Here is a 19,710-nt window from a genome sequence, read left to right as displayed (position 1 = left end):
TGGAGCTTATGTGCTAGCAGAAGAAAACAATAAAGGACTAAACACATAAATATGTGATATTTATAATACAACAGAACAGCTGGTGGTGACAAGCGCTGTGAGGGAAAGTAAAATAGGGCAGGGAGAGGGTGTGATGAAGAGCTGATCGGAGGAGACCTCTCAGAGGAGGTGACTTTTGAATAGGGACCTGAGCAGAGCTGGGGAGCAGGACATGATAAATGGACAAAATGTGGATGTCATGTGTGTTTAAAGCAGAGACATGTACGCCCTTCTCTGGAAGGTCTCGGTCAAGCTTTGAGAAATGGCAGGAATTCTTATTTTGGAAATGCAGTCCGTTTGAGATGCTCCCTCTGATACCTCTGAGGAGAGGCTGATGACAGTTTCTAAGCAGTACCTTCCTCTGAGGACTGGACAGATGCACAGACACTTAAAGACTGCACCTTTGAGGATGGGGAAAAGGTTCTGTCGAGGACCCACAGAGGTTCTCTTCCTGGCGAGGCAGCCTAGAGTTCCACTCCCACCGCTTGCCAGCTGTGTGACCTTGGGCAGGTTGCTTAAACTCTCTGAGCCTCAATTTCTCATCTGTAAAATGGCAACAGTAACACCCATCCCCCTGGAGTGATGGAGACTCAGATGAGGTGATACTAAGGAAGCTCTGCCATGGATCCTGGCACGTAGAGGTGCTATACGTGTGCCTCTCCTCCCTCCTCTTCTCTGTTGCCAGCATCCTTCTCTCGTTCTTGCTGGTGATATGAGTTAAGGGGCCCCAGGTTGCAGGTGTGAGGAAGATGAAGTCTCCAATACCACTCTTTGAATAATGGCAGCGTATAGACATCACCGAGCAAAAGCGATGATGCTGTGGTTTTGATCAGAACAAACCAGTGCCACTATTTGTCTTCTCTCAACATGTCTTTGGCTAATAAACAGGACTGCTAAGGGGAAAGCCCTACAGCGAGGAAGCAGTCTGAGCAAAGGCGCTGAGTGAGTCAGTGAGGCGGCAGGTGTTTACTGAGTACCTGCCATTTTCTGGTCACAGTTCTGGATGCTGGAGATACCCCAGCAATCTAAACAGAGAGGACAGAGAGGACGGTGGCATTAAACTCATAAACAAATAGAGAAGCTAGTTTTGACCGCGATGTGAAAGAAAGTGATGGGGAGGCAGCCTCAGAGAAGGCCTCTGTGAAGAGGAACATTGGGGTTGGATCTGAATCATGGGAGGGAGGGAGGCGCACATCTGGGGAAAGCGGTCCAGGTGGGGGGAATAGCAAGTGCAAAAGCCCTGAGGCAGGAGCAAACCTGTGTGTTGGTGAAAGGGAAAGAAGGCAGGTATAGAGAGTGATGGAGGAGGAGAGGCAACGGAGAAGCTGGAGAGGCAAACAGAGCCAGACCATGAAGGATCCTGCAGGCCATGGAGTGGAGCTTGCACTGGATTCTAACTACAGTGCAAACCATTGGAGGGATTTGAGCAGGGGAGTAACAATGATCTGATCCGTGCTTTGAAAAGACCCGTTCTGGCTGCTCTGCCTGCTACAGACTTGTAATAGACAGTGGTGGCTTGGACCTGGGTGGTGGAGAGGAGGAGAGAAGGCTCCTGTTTGGGATATATTTGGAGATCGCACCATTAGGACTTGCCAGGGGATTGGACGCAAGGGCTGGGGGAACAAGAAGAGTCATGGACGGCTTCCTGGTTTTCTCCTGAGCACCTGGGAAGATTGTGGCCATTTGCCCAGGTGGGGAGCCCAGGGCAGAAGGATTGGTGGAGTGGGGTCATGTTGGGATGCCTGTTAGATATCCCAGCCATGATGCTAAGGCGGCAGGTGGATTGTGTTTCTGGAAACAGGGGTGAGTGCTGGGAAGTGATGGAGTGGAAAGTTAGAGCCTTAAGATTGCCCAGAAGTAGAAAGTAAAGAATAGGAAGCTAAGGCAGGATGTTCAGGGAAAATAGCCCCTGGGAGCCGTGGTTGTGAGGACATAACATGTGAACATCAGCCACGAGCTAAATGTGGCCTTCCTTCTGGAGAGAGCGGCCAGCTCGGCTCTGCACGGCTCTTCAGGACTGCGATCTGTGCTTCTCTGGTTCTGTAGTAGTTGCAGGTACTGCTGGGTACAGAAGTGCTCACGTGTGTCAGGAAGCCTGGTAAAGATCCAGGGGTCACTTGGAGAGCCCCCATTTGGACCCCTGTAGGCTATGTCAGACCAACAGAAGGGGAGCAGGAAAGATCTCCTCCCCCAGCCATCAGACCCCTCAGGGGAGGTACCACGGTAGCCTCGCCCCTGCCTGTCGCTCCCCGTTCCCCATCTCCCCACCCTGGCCTCTGCCTCCCTCTTTCTGCGCGTCCCTCCCCTCCCTGGGCCTTCCCGCTACCTTTTCTCACCGCCTCTGCCTGGCCAGCACCTGCCCTTCCCTCGAGACCAAGCTCACAGTTCACTTCTCGGCAAGTCTCTTTTGCTTAATAACCACCGTGCAGCCGCACTGTCCACTGCAGGAGGGTAGTGGCCGCCACTGTCTAGTTTGCGGCGATGTTCCCAGGGCCCAGCAAGCAGCAGGGCTCGGCCAGTGACTTGCTGACTTGGACTCCCCAAGGAGCTGTCATCAGGGTCCCAGGCACAGCTGCTCCATTTGGTTTCCAGTCTGCGCTGAGGAGTTGCTGGTGACCGAGGCTCGGTGACCCTCGTAGCTCCCTCCCAGCTCATGACGTGACACTCAGCGTCCACATTTGTACTGGCCCCTTAGAGTGGAGGCGGAAGACCCAGGTAAATCTGAACACCACCAGATACAAATCCTGTTTGTCACGTAACTTCCTTGGGTCTCAGTTTCCTCATCTGTAAACTGGGAATCACAGATTCCCTCACAGGGGGATTCAACGAGGTCATGTTTACAAAGCTACCTGATGGTGTTCATGAAATATGTTTAAAACAACTTGTATCTTTTGTAGTCAGTCAGCTGAGATAAGAAATGCCTGGATGAAAGGTGGGAACAGGGCAGGGAGCATACAATCCCATAGTTTCTTCACCACAAAGGACTGAATATGCTCGGGCTGGGAATAAACGGGGCTTAGGGTCAAGGAATCAGTCTTTTCTTCATGAGGCCTTCTGGATGTGTTGTGGGATAGGCCACGCACGTCTCCAGCATTATCTTGGGAGTCCAGGAAGTGCTGAAAGAAATGATTTGTTAGTGGGCAGACTCGCCTCTCTTTGTTGTTCCTTGAGCACTTGGACATCAGCATTTCACTGCAACCCCAAGCATCGATCAAAATGCAGTCCTCCCAGCCATGGGACTTGTGAGTGACAGGACCATGATGTCTCTGCCTCCTTGCAGGGGCTTCAGAAGATGCCACACGGTCGGTCTAGATCACATCAAGTGTTCCTTTTGCCCAACAATCCAGCTAACCAAGGTGATGAGAAGAGATACACAAGAATCGTCTGAAAGCAGAAAGTGCGGGAAGCATGCACTTTGTTTAAAAACAAGCAAATTTGCTGGAGATTGGGAGCCTGTCACAGACATTGACGCGAAGGTGGTTTTAATGACTATTCATTAAACCTTCATTAAATACCTACTCTGTGCCCAGCATGGTGCCAGTACAGAACTACCAGGTTAAGTGATCAGAGGGACACCTGTTCACAGGAAGGCAGCTGGGTTTGTGCGGTGGCTTCCCCACGGCTCCCTGAGCCACTGTCCCCACCCTAATGCAGGCCACCCAGCACCTCATCCCATGAATCCTGCAGGGGCCTTTACTTGGGTCTCCACGTCCTGTGTGGTGGCCCTGCCACTGCATCTCGGCCGCTCTCCTCATAGCCCGTCACACTCCAGTACCCCACCCTTCTGTTGGTTCTTAAATCACCAGGCTCCACCCTACCTCTGCCCTCAGCACTCTTCCCCAGATCTTACAGGACTAGCTCCTCTTCCTCATTCCATTCTCACTGCAAATGTCACCACCTCCCAGAAGCCCATCCTGACCATCCTAACACCCTCACCCCCACCATGCACACAGGAGTCCCATCTTCCCCTTTGATTTTCTCCAAAGCACATATAACCCCCTGGAATGATCTCGTTGGCTTGTTTACTCATCTCCATGTTCATTGTCTCCCCACTGGAATGTGAGCCCCAGGACTTAGGACCCATCCCCGTGTCCACAGGGCAATAGGCATCCCCGTGTGTTTGCTGAATGAAAGAAGATGCAGAATCTCTGTTTGAGGGCCCCCAGTCACAGGGGAGCAAGCAGACTGGCAGGTGTCAACTTGGGTGTTTGATCAACAATCCGCGAATTCTCTTTCCTACTCTTAGCCCCGGACGCCCATAGCAGCCTCTCCAGCAACTCTGGCCAACATCCCTCCCCGGAGCCCAGCTCCCGGAGAAAACAGTGACCCCAAAACTAAGGATTTCTCCCTGGACCTGGTTACTGCTTTGGAATAGGGAAGGTATTTTTAAATGTTCTTGCAAGTGCCAAAGTGTGTCTTGTTAAAAATAAGGTTTGTGTTCATTGAAATGCCGTGCAGGCTCACCACTCTGCGGCAGTGTTTAAATTAACCACATCGTGCACCGAGCGAATTCCAAACAGCCTGGGAATCATTTGGGGCAAAAAAATTGGGAGCTGATATTTGCTGAAGCCGGATCTCATTTATGTTCTGTATCACCTAGCAAACCTTTCTATAGCGCTTACTCTGTGCCGGGCGCTGATTGACGTGCTTTGCAAATATCAATGCCTTTACCCCTGCCACCAGCCCATGGTGTTCCCCATTTTACAGTTGAGGAAATCAAGGCATGGAGTTAAATCGCTTGCCCAAGTTCACATGGCTAGTGCCCTTGCGGGAGTTTTCGCCAACATTTTGGCCACAGGAAAAACCTTGCTTATAACCCACGCTGTCAAAAGGTACCCAGCTTTCACGTGTGCCCTTTTTAGGAAATTAGGAATCCTTGCAATGCCTCGGTAAGGAACTTCCTGCATCATTTCTCTCCTTTTCCTGTGAACCTGGCATCCCCTTGGGGTCCTCAGACAAATCATCGCTCGTAAGCATCATTTCAAGAGTGTCTTTCTGTGGTTGCCCGTCACCCCAGCTTTGGGCCAGCCTTCCCCAGCTGGCTCATGCCCCTGCCTTGTCCCAGTTTGCTGGACCACGCTTCCACATTTCCTTCATGTGCTCTTCTAGATCTCTCCCCTCCTCCCATCCAGCTAAATCTCCTCTCCCTGACTGACTCAGCTAAGATCCTGCCTCTTCCAAGAGCCTTCTGGGCTGCTCTGGCCCCATTTACCCTCATCTACAGAACTTCTCTTGTGCTTGTGGAATCTACTTACATCTTGCAAGCTAGACCTGGTGTGTTTGCCTTGTTTGTAATTAGACTGTTCGTGGAATCTAGGACATTGATGGATTCAAATCCCAGCACTGCCGCCCACTGCAGGGGTCCCCAACCCCCGGGCCGCGGACCGCTACCTGTCTGTGGCCTGTTAGGAACCGGGCCACACAGCAGGAGGTGAGCGGCAGGCGAGCTTCATCTGCGTCTCCCCATCGCTTGCATTACTGCCTGAACCATCACTCACATTACCACCTGAACCATTGCCTTCGTTACTGCCTGAACCATCGATTGCATTATCGCCTAAACCATCCCCCACCCTCATCCGTGGAAAAATTGTTTTCCACGAAACCAGTCCCTGGTTCCAAAAAGGTTGGGGACCGCTGGCCTACTAGATACATGACCTTGGACAAGTCCCTTCATCTCTGAGCCTTTACATCCATAAAATGGGCATAGCAGTGGTTCCCAAGCCCTATAGGGTTGTTGTGAAGATGTAACAAAATAATGTGTAAGATCTCATAGTCTGCACTTAATCTCTGTCAGAGGTTAGCAGATTTTTTTCTGCAAAGAGCCAGATAGTAGATATTTTAGGCTTTGCAGGTCAATTTCTGCAGCAGCTTTTCAGCTCTGCTGTTGTAGTGTGTAAACAGCCATAGACAAAGGAGAGTAGCTGTGTTCAAATAAAACTTTATTTACAAAAACAGATGGCGGCCAAACTTGACCCACAGACTGGAGTTTGCTGACAGCTGGTCTTCGGAGCAACCTTATTATGATTGTCTCTGAAATGCTGTAAAAATCAGAAAAGAGAGGGCTCTCACTTCCCTCCCAGGCATGGAAGTTTCTGCACAGAGCAAGGCGTGGGAGCAGACAGGCAAGAAGGGTGAGATCGGGAGGAGTGCTCTGGACAGGGGTGAGGCCCAAAGATAAGAAGCAGAGGGTGAGGGGAAGAGGCTCTGTGTGCAGGGGTAGCGTGGGAGGGCACCTGGCAATGTCAGTTTGGGCCAGGCCAGGCTGACCTTGAATGCTACACGCATTCACGGAATCACCAATTCTGTGTGTAACAAGTATTTCCTGAACACCTACCACGTGCCACGTACTGTGCTGCATGCTGAGGCCATAGGAGAGCAAGACACACAGAAAACCCTGCCCTCATAAGAGCTTATGTTCCCTTGAAGGAGGGAAACTGAGGCCCAGGACACCTTCCTGGGGATCACGTAGCTGGTAAGCATCCTTTGGTTTGCAGTGCATTTCCAAGGTCACTGTTGCTGCAATGGGATGAGCACAGGATATGAGGTCACACTGACCTGGGCATGAGCCTCACTGCCCTGCCGTTCTGCCCCTTTACTTTTGTGAGCCTCCGTGTTCCTGACTCTAACGCAAGGCCTGTGATCTGTGCTTCCCGCCGTTGACACAGGATGGTGGGACCTTGGACCATCCTCACCATTAGAGCCCCTGGTTGTGGTTGCATAAGTCTCCCTGGGCCTCTCTGTGACCAGGGCGCCCAGAGCTCCCACGTGTCGGGGGGTGTTAGCGACGTTGTCAAGCTTGATGGATTGACTTGTACCACGTTTATGGAAGGGAACAGCAAGGGGCCATTACAGGTTGTCCATCTATCTTCCTGCGGGTGGACATGTGGGGTGTTTCCAACTTAAGGCTGTTATGAATTAGGTCTCTATGAATATTCAAGTTTGTGAGTGGACATACATTTTCATTTCTTTTATTCAGAGTAGGAGTTGGGGGCCCCAGGATAGGTGTAGGTTTAGCTTTCCTAGAAACTGTCAAAACTCTTTCCAAAATGGCTGTTCTGTTTCATGCTCCCACCAGCAGCGTCGGAGAGTTCCTGTGGCTCCACGTTCTCAGCGATACTTGTACAGTCCGTCATACTCATTTTAGCCATTTTGTCAGGTGTGTAATCATACCCATTTCATGGAAGCAGAAACTGAGGCTCACACACGCTGAGCCCTTTGCCCCAGAGACTACACACCTACTCATGTCGGAGCAGAGACTCGGGTTCCGTGAGATTCTGGGACTGTGTCGTAGCCGGGGTTCAAGGCACAGAGCTCAGGACAGAATCAGAATGGAAGAGGAGGTGCTTGTGTCAGTGTTTTCTGAATGTGAAGCACTCATCAGTGGCAGCGATGGGCCAAGCCGGTCCTCTTCCTTGGTGGCACGGTGCCCTGGGTCCACGCCATCCTCTCCATGGAGAGCCCGGGCTCCCTGGTAACTCTGCTCTTCCCTGCCACGCTGCTGGGAACGCGTCCCCATGAGCTTGCCAGGAAAGACTGTTCTTTTGTGAGCTGGCAGGACACAGTCTACATTCTGTAGCTCAGGGCTCTGTCAGAGTCCCCGTCCAGGGGCTCTACTGTCCCCAAAGGCACTGGTTGTTCCTCTCAGGAAAACAACCCCTTCTGAGGTTGGGAGATTAATGAGGATGCCGGGGCTGCCTCAGACTCCCGGTCGGCTTGGCCCAGCCTTGGGTTTCTAGAGCCCTGTGTTCCTCTGGGTGTGCCTTGGAAATGAAGGCTAGGGCCTGAGACACCAAAACCCCGAGATCCTGGGCCAGCTCTGCTACTGTCTTGCTGGGTGACATTGGGAAAGTCGCCTTTCCTCTCTGAGCCCCTGTCACTGTGCGTAAAATGGAGATACTAAGAAGTCAGGGAGGCTGGGCTGGTGTGTGGGGCGCGAAGGCCTCTCTCAGCCTTTCCTATGGCAACTTGGTGGCTTTGACACGTTTGTTTATCATCCAGCTCGGTGCTTCTCGAGTTCTAATGTACATACGGTTCTCCTGGGACTCTTGTTAAATGCAGATTCTGACTCAACAGGTCTGGTCTGAGAACCCGGCCTTCTGTAGAGCTCCCAAAAGTTGTTGGCCCTGCAGGTCTGAGGACCACACTTTGGGTAGCAAGAGCCCAGGAGCCCCGCCCTCAATCCATGTGTTTCTTTAAATCACATTTTTTGAAAACTTAGATTTCTCTTAACCAGTGACATAAATGAACCACTGGTTTGAAGTACCAGGCACATCTTTTGCCAAACACGCAATAAAATGAACACGTTGACCTGCTGGTGCAAGCATGACACCCCTTCCCCACCCTGCTGAGACGTGTTTGTTCTTTTTTTTTTTTTTTTAACATCTTTATTGGAGTATAATTGCTTTACAATGGTGTGTTAGTTTCTGCTGTATAAGAAAGTGAATCAGCTATACATATACATATATCTCCATATCCCCTCCCTCTTGCGTCTCCCTCCCACCCTCCCTATCCCACCCCTCTAGGCGGTCACAAAGCAACCAGCTGATCTCCCTGTGCTCTGCGGCTGCTTCCCACTAGCTATCTGTTTTACATTTGGTAGTGTATAGATGTCCATGCCACTCTCTCACTTTGTCCCAGCTTACCCTTCCCCCTCCCCTGTTTATTCTTTTAAAATGAATATCGTAGGCTCTGTCAGGTTCCTTACACTCATGACCTAATTTAATCTTTAAAACATCATGCAAACTACTCCTTTTAAATGTCTTTTCTCCATGTTATGCAAGTAGTATAGTTATAGTGAAACCTGAAGACCAGTTTGAAATTAGAGATAAGGGAAAAAAGAAAATAATAATCACCCAAAATATCACACTCATATCTCAAATGGGAAATTGAGGCACAGACCCACAGACTGGCTCATCTAAGGGCACACAGTTGGCAAGTCTCAGAGCTGGGGTTTGGATTGGGTCTGTCTGGTGGTTTTCTGTGATCCCATACCGCCTAAATTTCAAGCTACTTTTCTAAAAGATTTTAAAAGTAATAAATCAACATTATAGAAATGTTTTAAATAGAAGAAAAATATGACCACTATCGTATTTTGCATTCCCTTCTGGCCTTTTCTTTATTCTGTTATTTTACAGATATAATTATGAAGTATGGCCAATTTTATATTGTACTCGTTTTACTCTGATTCATTTCTCAGCGTTCTCATCTGTAAAGTGGGGATGATAATGGAGCCGACCCTGCAGGGTTGGGATGGGGGAGGAATGACATCCTGCAGGGAGAGTACGGGGCCCGGCACCTCGTAATTCAGAGCTCAATCAAAGCAAATGCTCTTGTGCTGTGGACGTTATGACTATGATTATAAACAGCCACATCCTAGAATATCAAGTCCATCTACTCTGATCTCTGTGTTGCTGAGCAAAGAGGGGGCTTATAATTCTTTTGTTTTAGATAACACAGTGATGAGCTAGACTGTGACCTCCCATTACCTTCCATGGCTGCTTCCAGCATCCAGCCGAAGGGACTCTATGCACTGAGGTTGAGGAAGAGAAGGGTGAACATTTATTGATCACCAGCGGTGTACCTAGTATTAGGCCGGGTACATTTACCCTTGTCTCTTTTAATTCTCAAGCATCTGTGAGATTTATTATTCCCATTTTACAGATGAGGAAAACTGAGTCTCGGGCAGAAAAAAAAACAAAAAGAAAATAACCTGCTCTCTATTAGCTGAGGCTTGTTTAATTATAGTGTCACTTTTCTTAATATGGACTTTTAAAAGAAAGCAAACACACACACACACTCCTTTAAAGCTTTTAAAAGAAAACAAACTCTACATGCCCTCTAGCATCTGTCTGGGGGTAGATCTAGGAGTGGTTCACCCCTTAACCTTCTCCTTCCCTAGCCCTGGCTGGAGAGGACCTGAGGGCTGAGAGGGGGCTCGGTTATGAAAGCCTGCAGAGTACAAGAAAGACAGAATTCCTATGCAGCTTCTGGCCCCCTGAGACAGTGGTAACCAATGCTTGTGTTGCGGGGAGAGGTGGGCAGCGGGGACACGAGGAGGCCAGTGTGAGTGTGGGCCTGAGATTTGGGAACCCGGGCTGTCCTTTCACCTCTGCACCCCTCTCTGTGTGACCTTGAACGAGTCCATTTTCCTCTCTGGGCCTTGGCTTCCCCATATGCTCCGTGATCCTAAAAGGAATCTTCAGCTCCGACATTTGGTGAAGTTTTTAACAATAAGTTGAAACAAAGAAAGTATTTTCAATTGCTTTTCTTAATGTTCTCAATTAATAAGAACATAGAAGAGACAGTGGGATGAGGCATCAGGGAGCTTTCACCTGTATCCCATGTATCTTTGTGTTGTGGGATGTGTTTTGCACTAAACAGAATTCCATTCAAAAGAAAGAAAGGAGTCTGGTCCCGGCTCCATGCTTCCGAGGTTCTTTCTGAGGCCCTGACCCCGGTGACTTATGGTCTCCCTCCTCCCTCCATCCCTAGAGATGAAAGCAGCAGAGCCCTGGACCCTGTTCCCAGTAGGCTGTGTCCACCACCTGCCCTCACACGAGACCTTTTCTTCTCGCGAATGGGCTGCACGCTCAGCTCGAAGTCAGAACGTAAAGTAGCAGACGGAAGAGCTGGTGTTTCCCGGGCGTGGCCTGTGCCAGGTGCTGTGCTGGGTTTCCCACACAGCCTCTCTCTCATCCTCTTAAGGAGGGAGTGCTGCTCTCACGCCCCTTTCCCAGGACAGGGACCCCAGGAGATCCTGAATCCAGGCAGTCTGGCTCCAGAGCCTGTGCCCTTGACCACCTGGCTAGATGCGTGAGACTCAGGACGGGCTGCAGGGCTGCCTGGGGTGACGGGAAGGCTGCCCAGAGATGGGGCATGCAAGCTGGGCCCTTAGTGGGCATCCACCAGGGCCTGGAGGGGAGGGAGAGCCAGTGCCAGGGAAGCTGGAACCAACAGTCTCAGGGAGCGGGAGTGGTCAGATGCACTGACGGAAAGTGGGTTGAAGGCACAGTTGAAGATGAGGATGGTGTTAGAGGCCATGTTAGGAGGGGATGGAGTGAAAGTCAATAGAAGAAAAGGTCGATATAGGGAAAACCCCTTGACTAGTTTGCTCTGAGAATGCCTGCAGCCAGGTAGATCCCCCAGGCAGAGGACTGGATGATTCAGCTCTCGGGAGACTCACCAGTCCCCAAAGAAACACCCACGGACACTGCCATGTTGGGGCCTCCCAGTGCACAGCTCACCTCAGCCACCTTCAGTGAAGCCCACCCTTCACCGATCACCCCTACCCCACAGAGCTCCCAGGCAGCTCTTCGTGCTTCTCCCCTGGAAATAGACATCCAGGCTCAGCAGGCATCTGAAGGAAGCAGGAACTAAAACAGAAAAGAAACAGAGAAAATAGAGATGATGCAGGAAACAGAAGATAACTGCCAGAAACCACTGTAATTAGCATCTCAGAGAGGTAAGATACTGCGTCTATGAAACAGAGAGGCAATAGGAGGACCATTGGGAAAGCAAAAAGGACTCTTGGAAACCTACTTTTAAAGTTGCAGAAAAGAATCCTAATTCAATAGGATTTGTAATGGGGAGAAACAGGCAAGTCTGGCTGCTGCATGGATGTTTGGGGAAGGGCTGGTAAGAACAGAAGAGGCTTCCGGGCTTGAGCAAGTAGGGCCGGGCAGAGCCCATATTTGCTGAGCTGGCAGCTGGTGGAGGAAAAGCAGGTTGTGGGAGGCCCATCATGATTCATTTTATTTTTTTTATTTTTAAATTTTTATTTATTTATTTGGCCTGACTGCGCGGGTTACGGGATCTCAGTTTCCCGACCAGGTATTGAACCCGGGCCACAGCAGTGAAAGCCTGGACTCCTAACCACTAGGCCACCAGGGAACTCCCACGGATTCATTTTAGACGAGTTAGGCTGGAGAGAGATCCACCAGCAAAGAAGCAGAGGGTTGAAACCCACTGAGAGGAAACCGTTGCTCTCAGAGTCTGGAGCCTGGCACCTCATAAGGCATCTCTACTTCAGCCAGCTCTTTTCAAAAGGAAACCCCCAACCCTGCCTCTGAGATACTTATTAACAATACAGAGTCCCAGGTTTGCCAGGTCAAAACCAGGGGGCTGGGAGTATGCATTTCAACAAGCTTCCCTGGGAGTCGGATCAGACCACCGTTTGAGACCCGCTGGTGTCAGGAGTGGGTGGTAGACGAGGACCCAGGGAAGAAATGGAGAAGTCAGGATGAAAGGAGTGAACAGGAAATGGAGGTAGATTTAAACCCAGGAGGACAACTCACGTGGCGCATTCTGCCATCCGGATGCGATGAAATTATTACCAACTTCAAAATAGCAACAGCTCTTGAGTATTCAGTAGCAAAATCACTGATTCAGGGAGCAATTAACATAGACATTCAATCAATTATTCATCGCATTACGAATGTGTAGCAGTAATCAAATTGGCCTTTTAATATGTATTTTTTCTTTTAATTAACCCTGTCCAAAAGTGGAGTAAAGATCCCATGCAGAGATATATTGGGCTTAATTAAAACAAGAAGGAGGAGAGGGGAAAAAACCCAATGTTTTATATCCTTACCGTGTGTCAAAGGAGCCTGAGGGCAGGAATTGCTTTGTGTGTGGTGGTTGTCTTGTGCGTGTGGTTTGAGATGCACCAGGAAGCCCCAAATCCTGTCTGCAGGCGTCTGAGAGTGTACACAGTTAGTGGTTAGATGAAACTTTATTGTGTCCCTATCTATGGCAGAATAGAAAGAGCACTGGCCTTGGAGTCAAGAGATCCAGCTTCCAATTTCAGATCTGCCGCCAAGTTCCTGAGTGACCGTGGGGTTGCCTCTCTGAGCCTCAGCTTGTCTCAATGAGGGGGCTGAGTTAGACACTGCTGAACAGTCTTCCGGCTCCGACCTTCTGTTCTTTATCACATGACCACTGCAGATGCCCTTTCAGCCTGTTAGTATGAATGAGTTTATGCCCCTTCCTTTAAGAAATGAGCAGAGAGGCCAGTCACTGCAGAGTCATTTACCTGGGAGCTTCATTGATCACCCTTGTAGTGTGGTTGGAGCGTGTAGTTTCACCACACACCTCCTCCTACCTTCTATTAATAATTGCTAATTATTATTAGCAATAATTGGTAATAATGTTTCAAGCACTCCCTATGTGCCAGGCACCAAGTGTGTGTTTTTGTTTTTGTGTTTTTACTGTCGTAAGATATACATAGCATCAAATTTACCATTTTAACCATGTTTAAGTGTACAGTTCAGTGGCATTAAGTATACAGTCATCTCTAGGTATCCATGCGAGACTAGCTCCAGGACCTGACATGAGTCAACTAAAAAAAATATACACAACCTAAAAATGGAGAGTTACGTTTTATTTGGCGGACATACTGAGGCCTTCAAGCCCGGGAGGCAGCAACTCAACCCTGAGAAAACTGCTCCGAGGTGAGGGGGGAGCTCTCACAAAGGGCAGGTAGTAGGAACAAAAGATTACTGTTATTAAAGGAAAACTAGATATCTCAAGTTAAGGAATTTAGCGCTTTGCTATGTATGGGAAGATGCAAGAGTCTGGACTCTCTGAAGTCATTCCTTTGATATGCACCTCAGCTCTCTGGGGCCAGTATCCTGTGTTTTCGCATCCTGAGTTTCCTCAGGGCTCACCGTAGGCGCTGCAGCCTGATGGCTGCTAGATGACAGGTATTCTTTGTTTCCTTCCTGACTTCCCTCAGAGCTCACCAGCTCACCTTCAGTGGTGGCTGCAATAGCTGATGACTGTGACATCCTTTGTTTGCTGATGTGGCAGACAATATTTTATTTCTCACATGGATACTAAAAGGTACCTAGTCAGCTCTGCTTATCTGGGGTTCCACATCCATGGATTCAACCAACCACTGATCGTAGACATAATACCATATTTATGGAAAGAAATCCATGTGTAAGTGGACCCATGCAGTTCAAACCCATGTTGTTCAAGGGTCAACTGTATTCACATTGTTGCACAACCATCACCACCATCCATCTCCAATACTCTTCATCTTCCCAAACTGAAACTCTTGTCTAAGAGTTTTAGGTGGATTATTTTTATTGGATCCTCACTACAACTCTGAGAGATAGGGTCTATTATTATCCCTGTATATCAGTGAGGCATGGCCAGCGTAATGCTGTGTAACAAACAGCCACAATACCTCAGCCAGAGGCGATAATAAGCACTTCTTTAGCTCACGCGTCTGCACGGGGGCCAGGGTTTGGCTGACCCAGGCTGGCTTTGTTTGTCTCTGAGGCTCTGCCCAGAGCCAGCAAACTCATTGAGAGTAATATTTTTCTCATGGTGGCAGCAGCGGTCCACGGGGGGCAGATTGAAACCTGCAACAGCTTTTAAGGTCTAGATTCCAAGTGGCACCCCTCAGTCCATTGGCCAAAGCAAGTCACATGGCCAGATGCAAAGCCCCGGGCAAGGAAATTGACTGCACTCCTTGAATGGGAATAACTGCAAAGTCAGTTAACAAGAGGCATGAATCCAGGGCAACCTCAAGAATGAGGGCCTGTGATATGACCTTCCATAGCTCCATTTCAGAGATGACTAATTCCTACCTCACAGGGCATTTAAGGCGTCATCCAGGAGGCCATGGGAAGTCACGCAGGACACTGCTGGGTGCAGAGGAGGAGCCCAGCTGTGCTCACTTCCATTAGGAAAGGGTTCATCCAGGGCGCACTTAAATAAGGGCACTCCCACCACAGTGGTTTTAGCGTTCTTCAACAGTTTACAACTCCATCCAAAGCTTTTAGCTTGGCGTTCAGTGCTGGGAGGTGAGCCTGAATGGCCCAGCCAAGCTTATCTGGCTCTCCCCGCCCTTCCAAGCCCCCAGCTTCTTCCAGACTGTTTGCTGCACACCCATGTCTGTGCCTCTGTTCATGTGGACTGCTTCGTGGAAACCACCCAGTCTTCTGCATCCAGGGCAGGGCCCCCTCCTCCAGGCTGTCTGTCACTAGGGGCTCCAGGCAGAGAGCTGGCTCCCCTGGCCTTGAGCACAGGCTCCCCTGGCCTTGAGCGGCACAGCTGGCTCTCCCAGCCCATGAGTCACCTGCCCCACCCCCGGCATCCGTGCTGAAGGTTCTGTCCCTGGCACCACTGGGCAATCCTCTCACCCCCAGACAAGGGCCTTCCCCAGCTTCTGCCCACCTCGGGGAGCTGGAGAGCCCCGGGGGGGAGGCACTCACCCCGTGGGCACCAAGTCAGTGTTGGCAGTAGCCTCCTCCTCTTCACTTGGGTAGCCAGAGAACAGAGCTTCCAGATGTCTCCCCTTCTCAACCCCTGGAGTTTCAGACTGAACTGTTGGAAGAACTGAAACATGGAGAAATTTCTCTTTTCATTTGGGGCCCAAGATAGACAAAAAGGATGAAGTAGGCCAGCTCGCTGACCCAGAATGTTATATTTAAACTCAGCTTTGCGTATGTGCTTCAGTAATGACAGCGAGAATTTATCTCCATTAAGGACCAGGGAGCAGGGTGGGGTCAGGTGGACAAAGTGGGCCTTTCTGGGTGTAGCCGAGGGAGGGGTCTTTCAGGCCTGGGTCAAGGTGGCGGGATATGTTGGGGGGCTGAGAAGTTGTGGGAAAAGCGGGCTGTCCTTGGAGGAGCAGGAAGCCCTCGGCTCCCGGCCAGTGGAGCATCAGGCTGGGCTCCAGCGATGCCGACCTGTGCCAGTTCATTGCTCAACACGCCGGGGGGTTTACATGCAACTCTCTCCACCAAGAAGCAGCCTCTGTGTTCACATAATTTTGACCAGAGAGAGTGAGGAATCTACCTTCTTATCCTTGCCTGAATTACGGGGGAAAATCAGTTGGGATAGTTGACAACTATTTCGTTTGTTCAGGTGCAACAGCTAGGATCCATTACAGCTCCAGCCCAACCTGCTGGGGAGACATTGACTTCTTAAAATCACAAATAATGGACCAAGCTGACCTCACGGCTAGGCAGAGTGGGTGGTCACCTTAGTGATGTGACTTGAGGGGTGCCAGGAAGCTTCGCTTGCTACAAATCCCACCCACTCACCAAACTGCTGCTGCCTGCAGTTCCACCATCAGCACTTTAATCATCAAATCGTAAAATGTCAGGCTGTGATTAGCCTAGGAACCTGTCTAGTTCAGTGTCCTGGCTCAAAGTGTTCCTAGAGGGTACCTGAACAGGCCCCTTATTTCAGAGTGAATTCACGGCAGAGCAGGGTTCAAGTCCAGGGGTGAGATTCTCCATCCAGTGCGAAATTCCCAACACCAGACTTTGCTATGCATCTCTATCTCCCAGGGATTTTGTTAAAAATGTACATTCTGGGTCAGTAGGTCTGGGGTGTGGCCTGAAATTCTCCATTTCTGACAAGCTCCCTCATTCGGTCCTCATGACAATCATGGGAGGGATGTTATTATTCCCATTTTGTAGATGAGAAAATTGAGGGTCAGAGAGTTGGGTAATATGGCATGCAGAATAATAGCCCCCCAGAGATGTCAGCGCTCTAATCCTTGGAACCGATGGCTGTGTTACCTTCCATGGCCAAAGAGACTTTTCAGCTGTGATTAAGGTTAGGACTTTGAGGTGGAAGATTAACCTGGATTACCCAGGTGGGACCAGTCTAATCACAAGAGTTCTTAAAAGTAGAGAACCTTTCCCAGCTGTGGTTAGAGAGATCCGTGATGATGGAAAGGGGGTCAGAGAGATATGACGTTTGCTGGCTTTGAAGATGGAGGAAGGGGGCATAGGCCAGGGAATGCAGACTGCCTCTAGAAGTTGGAAAAGGCAAGAAAATAGATTCTCCCTCAGAGCCTCCAGAAAAGAATGCAGCCCAGCCATCAACTTAATTTTAGCCCGGTGAGCCCTGTGTTGGAATTCTGACCTATAGAATTGGGAGATAATGCATCCGTGTTTTTTGAAGTCTCTACATTTGTGGTAATTTGTTATGACAGCAACAGTTTTTAAAAATGCTGAATTTGGTGCCCAGAGTGGGCTGTTGCTTTAACAAATACCTAAAAATGTGGAGTGGCTTTGGAACCGGGCAGTGGGCAGAGGCTGGAAGAATTTTGAGACACATGATAGAAAAAAACATAGGTTGCCTAGACTATACTGTTAGTAGAAACATGGTTATTGACAACTTGATTAATGATGACTCAGAGGTAATGAGGATCATGTTGTTGGAAACTGGAGGAAAGGGGATCCTTGTCATATGGGGACAGAAATCTTAGAAGGACTGTGTCCTGCATTTTTGTGGAAAACAGAACTTGTAAATGATGAACTTAAATGTTTAGCTGAGATTTCCAAGCAAAGTGTGGAAGGTATGGCCTGCAGGGCTCTTCCTGTTGCTTATAGAAAAATGTGAGCAGAAAGAGATGAATTTGAGAGAAGAACTGTTATACAAAAAGGAAGCAGGACTTGATGATTGGGGAGTTCTCTGCCTATCTCACTGGGAAAAGATGCTAAAATTAAGAGGTTTGCTGTCAAGAAATCATGCTCTAGAGAAAGGCTCTGTGTGCAGCTGTACAACTTGCTGCTAGTACCTTAGAAAACCCAAAAGTTCAAAGTATTCAGTCACACAGAAGGCTCTTTGAAGAGATTACAGGCGTGAGTCACAGATCCCTTCAATCAAACCCAAGAGTATCTCAGAAGCTTAAGGATGTGCATTTCCTAAGCCATCTCAGCAAATTCCAAAAATAAAGAAGGGATTTACAAGGAAAGGATGTGTGGAGCCTCTTGTGTAATGGAGTGAATCCCCATGACATACACAGGAGACCCACAGGGTTCTTGAGAATGCTATACCAGCAGAAACACTGCCAGATTGGCCTGAAAGAAAATACGAAATGAAAGTAGGCTGTCAGATGCCTCAAATTCTACTGACAAGGCACAGGCTGTTAAAAGTACTCATCTGCAAACACATGCTACCTTAGTGGGCATATGGGATAGACATGAATCTTAGTGGGCCACAGGGCAACCTGTCATAGACAGAATGATGGCCCCCAAATTCATATCCTAATCCCCAGAACCTGTGACTTTGTTACCTTACATGGCAAAAGGAAGTGATTAAGGTTAAGGAAATAGATTCTCCCCTAGAGCCTCCAGAGTGAACACAGCCCTGCCAACACCTGAATTTGAGCCCACTGAGATCCGTGTTGGAATTATGACATACAGAACTGTAAAATGATAAATATGCGTCGTTTGAAGCCACTAAAGTTAGGATAATTTGTTGTGACAGTGATAGAAAACTAATACAAGCAACTGGCCCCAAGTGGCACAGCTCGCATAGGTGGTACCACAACTTGGGTCCTTTAGATCCCTGTGTTTCTCTTCTTCCCCAGTAAGGAACTTCTTCCTAGTGGAAGTTAGCATTGACCTCTTTCTAGGGGGCCTCTTACTATAATTCTAAATGATCCTGGGTGGGTAACCCACAGAGTGCTGGCTCTGACTGGATTTTAGACTACAAACAACAGAGACTGAACCTGGATAATTTGGGCAGAAAAGGAATCTGTTTAAAGTACCTTGGGTCTTGAAGGAACTCACGGCAAGGGCTGGGAACCAGGCTCAGGGCTGCTTCACCAGGATGAAGGCTCCACACTTCACAGTGAAACCAGCCTGGGAAAGACCCCACTCCCAAGGTTACTACCTCTGCACTCCCTAGCTCCCAATGACAGGTCTGGGGTGTCTGGCCAGTGGAGCCTGGGTCACGGGCCTGACCCTGTGCAGCAAAGGAGGTGGAAAGCCAGCCACAGGCATTTTCAGCTTCTTGAGTGGGAAGGTGGGCTCTGAGTCAAAAGTTGGGCAGCTCCTAAATAGAGGAAAGGGCTCAGGCACCAGGCAGCCAAAGTAAATGACGAGCATCCCAGGGACAATGTGTTGGGTTAGGCTGGATTTTAAACATAATTCCTGTGTTCCAAATAAGCCATATAATGGCCCCCCAGGGGTGCTAGTGCAGCTTCCCAATTTTATTTTCTCTCTTTCCACGCCTGGAAATTCTCCAAAGTCTCTTGGCCAACCAGGTGTCCCAGTCTGTGCTTGTAAAATAGAGTCCGTAGGTAGAGGCAGCCCCAGGGGGTGTAAAGAGGGGTGTGTGCTGTGAACCCTACCAGCCTGGAGTGGCTGGCCCTCCACAGGACCCTTCCCTTCTCGGGTCTTGCCTCTTGCACTGTCATCCCAGAGGGCTGAGCCTGAGCCCCTTCTCGCTCCGACACTCCAGGAGGTTCTGAATGGCTCAGCTTAATATTTTTCCTTGAGCTCGCTCACTTTCATCATTTATTTTCTTTTTCTTCTTTCTTTTTTAAATTTCGTTTATTGAAGTGTAGTTCATTTACAATGTGTTAATTTCTACTGTACAGCAAAGTGAGTCCGTTATACATACATATACATTCTTTGTCATATTCTTTTCCATTATGGTTTATCACAGGATACTGAATATAGTTCCCTGTGCTATACAGTAGGACCTTGTTGTTTTTCCATTCTCTATATAATAGTTTGCATCTGCTAATCCCAAACTCCCACTCCACCCCTCCCCGATGCCCCTCCCCATTGGCAACCACAAGTCTGTTCTCTATGTCCGTGAGTCTGTTTCTGTTAAACATCGTCCTTAGCTTTGTCATAAGGAATAATGTCCAGGAGGTCAGGGTTTACATTCTAGTTAAATTTTTTTCCACTT

The sequence above is a fragment of the Grampus griseus genome (genome assembly GCF_964374135.1).
Source record: "Grampus griseus genome assembly, chromosome: 10".
In the NCBI taxonomy this organism is placed as follows: Eukaryota; Metazoa; Chordata; class Mammalia; order Artiodactyla; family Delphinidae; genus Grampus; species Grampus griseus.
Note: the sequence above shows the minus strand (reverse complement) of the source record.